We start from the raw sequence: 9,238 nt of genomic DNA on the forward strand, positions 1-9,238 counted from the left end.
TCTTTCTCTCTCTCTCTTGCAAAAATAAACCTTAAAAAAAAAAGATAGAAAAGCTTTTTGGCTCCCCAAACCTCATTTTCCCAGCTTCAAAATAATGCAAACTCCAGTCCCCATCAGGCACTCTCACACAGTCTCCAGAGTGTTGGGCAGGGGTCATAGGGGGGTGGGGGAGGTGGTGTTCAAAAGTCTGGGGGATATTCTGTGGGCTAAAGCACCCTTCAACATGATCAATGGGCCCTTCACTCTTTCAGGCTTCAAGTGGTACTGTCTTCTACTGTTCCAGAACATAATGAAGGAATCTAGTGGTCGCTGTGCACGCAATTCCATGGAGAGTCTACATGGCAACTGGTCATCATTATCATTATCACGACATGAAGCCGGAATCCATGGAAGGAGCAAGCCACACAAGTCTCCCTGTGGGCTGCAGCTGACCTCTCCCCTTGAAATATCCGACACCCCCAACACTGTGCTTGAGCCACCCGGGAGAGAGAAAGGATACTTCCGTGACTGGATACATAGGTGGCGGCCACCTAACCAAGCTTTCTCCCATTTTCCGTCACCTGATACTTCAGAGGGCGCTTAACAGATTGCCTGGTTTGGGGTGTTGGGTTCTGTGGTGTATGTCACTGTAGGTGGGGACAGGACGGTTAGGACAGTGAAGAAGAGGCACTTGGAGGGATTCATCATTGTGGTCAGACGTGATCGAAGGGGGTTTATACCCCTTTTCAGGAGGACTCCTGTCCTGGTGTGTGAAGGTATACAGGGCAGAGAATCTTGGTGCGGAAGGGTTGAGGAATAGCGTTCCCTGCTCTGGGTTGGTCTGTGAAAAATGAAACAGCGCCAGATGCAAGCACTGCCAAGCACAAATTTATACACTTCAAAGAATTTTTACTTTTTCAATCAGAAAAAGACATGAGATTCCAGACTCTAGACTCTCTATTTCAGTCCCAAATTGCCAAATTGCTGATGTTGCAGTCTTTCTTAGAATTTGTTTGGAGAAAGCAGCAAAGGGACGAAAAGGAAAAACTGTGTTTTACCCAAATGAGCTCCCTGAATTTGTAGAGTGTGTTATTAAGCAAAGCTGTGTTGGGGCAAGAATCATTTTACATTCCTAAAGGGTGACGCTCTGAGGCTCTTCAGCCTCGGGGCTGGTAAAACTCTGGAGAGAGGACAGAGGAGGAGAATTCAAAAATAACGGAGAATCTGGAGCTCAATGTGGGAAGGAGGAAAGGCAAGCACTTTTTAAACGCTCGCCTAGCCTTCTTAGCCCTCATGACACTGGTTGAGTCCCAAGCGCCTGGCTGGCTGCAGAAGGGCAGCCCCTCACGGGGGCGGAGCTTGTGGCGCTGAGGCCCCTCCCACCAGTCAGGTGCCCCAGTGCCTGCAGAAAACAAGGCCAGAAAGTCTCCCTGGGGCTACCCCCGCGTGCCTTGTTTAATGCCCTGATTCATATGGACTGAACCCTTCCTGACACACGGGCTACCTAAATATGAAATTCCTTCCTTCCATGAGCATTGAATGAACACCTACAGTATACCAGTCAGAGGGTCCCCACGGCCAACGCACTACGCATTACGTCATCGTAAGTCAGCCAGACGCTGCCTGGGCTGCAGCCCGCAGAGGGCACGGCAGGGGTTCAGGTGGAACAGTGGGCAGATAGAGGGGGGAACCCTGCTGCAGGTAACGTCCATCCCCGGTATGTCATCTGTGTTTAGTTTGGTCCTTTGCACGTAACACTCTTCATGGTTTTATTCCTAAGTGGCCTTTATTGGGGGAGCAAAGAGAAACAACCTCTAGTGATTTATAACTGCTGCGTAGACCTCCTGAAACCCAAGCAAACATCCTGTGGATAAGTTCATGGGTCAAGTTGCCGGATGTCTGACATTGCTGGACACCGAGAAGTCCAAAAAGACAAAAAAGACAAAAGAAAAAAACTAGAGAAAGGAAGCCGCCGAGTCTGGCGTCAGGGCATTTCTCGGCCAGTGAAGAAACAGCCCTGGAACGCGCCGTACAATGCGGTTTGGGGTTTCTTCCAGAAGAGCCTGGGTGCGGGAAGGTGCAGGGAGGGCCTCCTGAAGAGGTTGTGGCGCGTGCTGCACACTGCAGTCGGCCAGAGGGAGGCGGAGGTGGGGTCCGAGGGTGGAGGCCCCTGGCGGCTGGACCGCGGCAGGTCCAGGAGCAGAGGCCGGGTTCATGTGGGTGCAGGGAGTGGGTGCGAGCCCCGGGTGGCCTGGGGAAGTGAGGGCAGGAGGACAGGGGGCCAGAAGGTAAAGTCGGTAGGGTCCCCGGTCCTGGAGGCCGAGGGGCCAGCCCAGCTCTCTGGATTCTATGCACTTGGCAAGGCCAGCCGATGAAGGGCCGGTGACAGATTTTAAGCTGGGGGTTAATAATATATACTTTTTAAAAAATCCTGTGTATTGGGGTTCATTTCCCAAGTCCAAAGGAATGCGTGCTCTTTGAAGAAAAGTCGGAGAGTCCAGAAACACTAAGAGAAAAGTTAAAGGAAATAAAATTTATGAAAAATGAGAAATCACAATCCAATCACCTAGAAAGAATTGTAAGCATATTAAACCATGAGCGTTGAGCGTCTCCTTGCTGTATTTTATAGATACTGGGGTTGGTTTCTGGTCAGGGGGTGAAGAGGAGAGAGTCCCCAGAGAGGTCACATCATCCCCCAAGGGGAAAGGAAAGGAAACCGCGGCTCCGAGCCCACGCCCAGGGTTTCTGTCCACGCAGAGCAGCAGTAGTGGTCACCATTTGGCGGAAGATCTGTGTACCTTCTTCCAGATGAAGAGAAGGAAATGTATACGCTGTGTTGTCTGAGAAATTCAAGGACATTGTGAAAATATCTTCAGTAGCTGTTGAAGCTGTTACTCAGAAGCTGTTACTCATCTTTTCATTGGTTTCCTTTACAGAACATCTAAGATGTTAGCCTGGGGAGGCGGGGAGACAAATGGAAGGTGAGGAGCCACGGATGATCTGGACATCCTGAAAGGCCTTGAGGCATGAGGTGGGTCCTCGTCCAAGGAGCTGGAAATTCGTCTCTGTCTTCCCTGTCGTCTGTCCTAAGTGGTCTTGGTATTTTCAGTCCCGTCATGCCTTGACCCCCAGAATTCTCTTTCCGATGTTGGGAGGAAGGATCCTTGAAGTGATCCAGAGCAAACGCTTCCTTTACTTGAGAAAACCAAGGACCGGAGATGTGAGGAGACCTGCCCGGAGCCACAGACCTGCCGTGGGAGAGATGGGACCAGACCCCGTTCCCAGAACATCCAGGTTCACCTTGCCTCTCCTGAGTGACCGCTGCGACCACACTGTCTCCTTCTGATACTTCATGATATATTCCCAGTAGGTAGAAACACACCTATTCATGTTAACTATCACTGAACGTAAAGGTAGAGCTAATACTACAAATTATTTTGATACACTATTGCTTGGCTTTAGAAAAAAGCATATGTTTGGAGAGTTATACATTTTTTTTTTTTTGCAAAATTTCCTTTTTCAAAAAAAGATTCCTTGAATTAGTTGTTCTTATTTTAAGAGAGGTAGAGAGAAAGAGAGATCCACTGCTAATATTTTTGTATTTACTTACTCTTCATCTGAGAAACTTTCAAGCACGCACCAAAGTAGAACAATATGGTGAGCCCCCATGGATCATGTGCTCAACTTCAAGGATTATCAGCATTTTGCCAATCCTGATGTCAGAGAGCTCTTAAAATACAGTTTAATCCACAAAGATTGTATTTCCATCTAGCTTTTCATGGCCAAGCCTACATGTAAAGAAAGACAATTTTTTTACATGTTTATTTGTTTTTGAGAGAAGGAGAGAGCTCGTGGAGGAGGGGGAGAGAGAGAGGGAACAGAGAAAATCCCAATCAGGCTGTAAGCTGTCAGCACGGAGCCCAATGCAGGGCTCAAAACCACAAACCATGAGATCATGACCTGAACTGAAACCAAGAGTGGACTTAACTGACTGAGCCACCCAGGCGCCCCAAGAAAGACAATTTTAACTCATTTCCTGATCTAAACAGATAGGGAAGATCACGTTCTTCTGCTGGCTACTCACTGATTTCTCCATTCTCAAAGGGTTCCTGGCACACCTTCTAGGCCCCACGTGGAGACAGCACCCACACCAGGCTACGTACCCTTACTGAATGACCAGGCCCCGCTCCGCCACCGTTGCCTGGAGCCGTGCAGCCTGCGGGGAACAAGGGACTACAGCCAACAATCTGGAGTTCTCACCTTGGCCTTGCTGCTAAACCAACCCAAGCCACAGGATGTCCCCAGTGACTTGAATTCCTCCATCCATAGACTGAAGCTGTGTCTGACCTATATCCCCAGAGTCTGGGAGAGGCTATCATTGACCACTTAAAATGCACTGCTGTGCTAGGTGTGGCACTGGGTATGTCTCTACCACGTGCTGCGCTGGCTTTACCACAGTGCCCATCACTAGCTGTCACTTTCCTGTTCATTTGTCACTTGGCTTATTCCGCTTTGTCTATTGCCCATCTCCTACTAAAGTGCAGATTCCTTGGACACAGAAGAAGCGTCTCCCCTGTTTGCTGTTGAATCCCTGTGAAAGACTGTCCACCCTTCAGTGAGCTAGCTGTCTGCTGAATCAGATGGGATAGTGCATATAAAAACATCGCGTGCAGTAACACGTAGGGTGTTGTTTTTATGGTGTTGCTTTAGCTGGTTCTTGACCTGCTGAGCCCTGTGCTCTCCAGACGTTTATCCAAAAGCATAGCTGAGAGAAGAACCTAGCAATCCTCTCTCCTCCCTTTCCAGTTGGCAAGTTCTTCTAGAGTTTCCACTGAATTGTTGGGCTTTCTGACCGCTGTTCATCCCACAGGAGATCTGGAGTCTCTGTACATCTCACAAGGCTGCATTAGTATTTATTCAGGTGGTGCCTTTACTAACGTTGATAAAAAATCCACCTCTTTGGCCGAAGAGAGAGCCACTGTACATGGAGGCGGTACCTCTGGTAGATTGTATTTTCCAAAAGTGGCTGAAGCAATATACTTTCCATCCCACATACTCTCACAGTCCTACTTGACATTTCTGCAATAAGAGGTGGGCTCCATGAACCAGAGCAGGCCTTTGTGACTGCCTTGGCCAACAGAACACAGTAGAAGTGATTCTGCCTGCCTGCCAAGGCTAGGTCATAAAAGGCATACAGCTCTGCCTGGATCTTTCTTTGTCTCACGATGGTCACACTGAGAAGCCAGCCACCACGTCGTGAGGAAGCCCAGGTCACGTGGGGAGGTCTTCATTACTGGGGAGAAATAACGAAGGATGATTGTCTTTTAAGCCATGAAGTTTTGGGGTCATTTGTTATGCGGCAGCTGATAACCGTTACACAGACTTTTGGAGATCACTCTGGTTTCACTGCCAGCATATATGAATCTCTATAGAAGAAATAATGGGCCTGGGGGTTGGCTGTCTGGTTAGAAGAAGGGTCTAGGGGATTCGTTATGAAGCTATGCTTGCATACCAAGCCACTATTTTCACTCAGGGCAGCTGGAGGTAGGACAATGGAGATGGCCGCTTCTGAACATCACTGTGGCTGTGCAAGTATCTTTGCAGTTGACGAATCTTATAAGTGTGTTTAGTAGCCCTTCCATAACTTTGTAAGGCAATCCAAAGCCCTTCTGAAATACCCATAAAAATAGTTAAACAATCGTTTCACAATAGTTAAACCTTGAGAACTGGACATATTCTTGGGTCTGTAATGTTACTGGGATCCCCGATGAAGTGGACCCACTCCATCCCCACTCCTACCCTACACACACAAGACCTCCGGTGGTGTAAAATGCTAGAAGGGATGCCAGCTCCTTCTTTAGCAAGTCATTTTGGGGACCGGCGCTGAAAAGACAAGCAGTAATGTTTTTGGAGTCCAACACTATCATGACCTCCAACATTTCATGTTAATGTTATACATCTGGAATAAAACCAGAGGAACATGCATGACATAATAACAGTCAAGAATCCTAGAGAACAAATGGCTTCAAAACAGCATGTACCCTAGACGCCCGCAAGTCTCAACACTAGTTGTTGAGTGGCCGTGGGGGTATAGGGCCTGGTGGGGAGCAATCTGTGCGTTTACCCCATTTTTGTAAACAAACGGCCTTCCACATGTTAGCCTGGCACATATTTAGCAGCGGGCTTTGAAAGCTTGCTCCCCTGGAGACTTTTCCTAGGAAAGTAGCAAGACTTTTCCAAAAGAGTCAAAAATTATAAGAAAATGGCTGGAAACAAAACAGCTTTGCAGAAGGGATAGGAATCATACAGCAGGGACTTATCAAACTTTCTTCCTTGAGGGCATTTGCTTGTTCTTTGATTCTTATGGCCTTCCCGCCATAGCCCAGAGGGCCTGTCATCTCTGGTTCACCCTTGAATGAACTGCAGTAAAAAAACTGCCTGGGGTTGCAAACATCACTGATGGCTGATGTAAGGAGAGCAGATAAATGAGAAATGCAGGGCTACACCCTTTCTAGGGAATGTTTGAAAATTTGCCATTGTTCCTGAAAATCTGCGAACTGCTTTCAAAGTCTGAGAATACAGTGGGAAAGTTTCGGGCTCGAAAAAAAGGGAAAGGGGTTACATTTAGGGCTGGGGGAGCCTTGGCCTTTGTAAATTGCAACAACTATCCTGATCAGGCACACTGAACTTCTTTCTCTATGAGAAAGTTGTGGGGTTTGTATTAAAAAAAAAAGAAAAAGAAAAAAAAGGAAGATCACTCCATCTCTATTTTTGTTAGGGGAATAGCCTTCATTGCAAGAATCTTTTGTGATTTACCTAAAATGGATATCGTGGACCGCAAAGCAGAAAATAGATCGTTACGATGCACTGGTGTTACATGTCACCCAAGTTTAATCTGACCACTGACTTCAGATGTGAAAGACTCTCTCTGCTCTGAATTGCACACAACCATTGCTGAGGGAGGAGGAGGATACCTCTTCAGTGGGGCCTCAGGAAAAAAGTCACATTGGAAAATCAGGCGACGGATGGCCAAGTCCTTCTCTAAACTTTTCAGACAATGTTGAAGTAGATATGTATTTCAGATTGAGCAAAATATAGATTTGAATCCAGCAAACAATTTTTGTGGCTTCTTCTGTGTCAGAACCATGTATATATATGATTTATATATATATAGTTTGCATAAATATGATATATATATATATATATGTATACACACAATGTGTGTATATGTGTATATATCAGATATACCCACACAGAGATGCAACACAAACAGACAAGAAAACATGATTGAGGTCATGGATTCTTGATAACAAGATAGGAGGGATTCAGTCCCACAGAAAAGGAAAATCCTCTTTCTCCCGTTCACCTCCAGAGATCTGATAATTACCTTAGAGGTAGAAGATCACTATGTCTTGAAAAGCACCAGACCCTGCTACGGATTTAACCTGATCCTTGCAAAGTAGAGCTGTGATATGTTTTAGTCCACAATAGTCATGTGTTCAGAACACAAATTTGCAATAAGTGCAAGATACAGGAGCTTCTGAAAACAAAAGAATAACTAGAGGTGGCCAGAACAGACTATTCATGGCCTCCTGGATCAGTAACCTCTGGACCACTGCAAGTCTGCAGTGACAGGACCGCCTCGGCCCCCTGCACCAGGACTTGCCTCGTCAGCGGCTCCTGACCTCTCTGGGGCTGGTCCAGCCTGCTGGACCCGAGGCCAGAGTTAGGAAAACGTGATTCCTCCCGCCCGCTTCATCCCTAACCTGTGCTTCCTGTTCTCTACCAACTAGAGAAAAGAGGTCGAAATCTACCCACGATCAGCCAAACCACAATGAAATTTGCTGGTTGGAAAGTTAATGGCTGTGAAGTGCTGAGTCCCACAGGTTATAAAAATTGGGTTTAATGCACAGAAGAGTGGCAAGGACAGAGCGCAGAGTCCTCGTCTTTAGTGAAGTCCTCGGCGGCAATGAGGAGAAGAAAGACCCAGCTCTTGGAAGCACAAAGGTGGAGTGATCAAATCTGACATAATCCCTTGGGGCCTCACTGTCCCCGTTTAAAAAAAAAAAAAAAAAAAGTTATGACTTCCTAGGGATTTAGAGGTTACAAATATGAAGAGATTGAAATAATTTAGGAGACGTGTTCTAAATTCTCTATGGAAATATAATTATTAACTTGATCTTTTTTTTATTATTATTATAATGTACAAATGTGGGACAGGCTACGTAATTTGCAAGAGCCAGTGCAAAGTGAACACGAGAGGCCCTTGTACAAAACTTAGTATGTATTTCAGGCTGGGGACAGCAGAGCATTAATCTAAGCACGGGGCCCTTCCAAGCAGGGGCTGTGTGATTGCATGGGCCCCATGCCCAGGAAGCCAGGCCTGCACAGACCAAAGCTGAAAAGGGAAGGAATGATCTGTGACACTTGTAGGGCAATGTTCCTGTTTGCCTCGGGGCACAGGGGTGTGGGGAGAGCGTGCACAAGCCCCACGGGGGCAGGAATACTTGTCTGGTTCACCATTCTTCCAGCGCCGTAACTGTGCTGGGGAACAAGGGGAAAAAACAAACAGAAAACAAAACACTGCTTCAGGATACGTTATTATTTCCACAATCATCTTTAAAAATGCACAAATATATATGACAGGGGCGCCTGGGTGGCTTGGTCGGTTAAGCGTCCGACTTCGGCTCAGGTCATGATCTCGCCGTCCGTGATTTCAAGCCCCGCGTCGGGTTTGTGCTGACAGCTCAGAGCCTGGAGCCTGTTTCAGATTCTGTGTCTCCCTCTCTCTCTGCCCCTCCCTGTTCATGCTCTGTCTCAAAAATAAATAAACGTTAAACAAAAAAAATTTTTTTAATATATATATATGACAAAAAAATATACTATCCTTAAGCCCTTCGGGGGACAAAAACTAATTCATTATATTTAGTTACAGATAAATGTATTTACTTAGATATACTTACATATGGACCCTATACCAACTATATGGAGAGGATCACTGTCTCAAAACACTCTGGATCTGCCATTTGGGTTCAACGGTGCTTTCCCTTGTGTTCCCAAAAAGTGATTCTTGGATTAAGTTGATTTGATTTTTTCAAAGATTTTTCTAAGCTCAGGCTCACAAGACTAGAAGCTTGATTGTTAAACGTTCATGCAACCTAAGGAGAAATTAACTACTGGGCATCTTTTTCTTCTCTTTGTTTCTGTCTCGGATCTCCTTTTTCTTCTGTCTTCCCTTCTTCCCTCCTCCTCCTGTTTC

The 9,238-nt window shown here is 46.4% G+C and overlaps 1 long non-coding RNA gene across 1 annotated transcript; it reads left to right on the forward strand.

Moving 5' to 3' along the window:
• Nucleotides 1–257: 257 nt before the first annotated feature.
• On the forward strand, nt 258–4,606 carry LOC122220554. The gene is made up of 3 exons (XR_006202931.1): nt 258–519; nt 2,916–3,345; nt 4,084–4,606. It is a non-coding gene; the product is annotated as an uncharacterized LOC122220554 (long non-coding RNA).
• The last annotated feature ends 4,632 nt before the right edge of the window (nt 4,607–9,238 follow it).

The sequence above is a fragment of the Panthera leo genome, chromosome B2 (assembly GCF_018350215.1).
Source record: "Panthera leo isolate Ple1 chromosome B2, P.leo_Ple1_pat1.1, whole genome shotgun sequence".
Taxonomy (NCBI): domain Eukaryota; kingdom Metazoa; phylum Chordata; class Mammalia; order Carnivora; family Felidae; genus Panthera; species Panthera leo.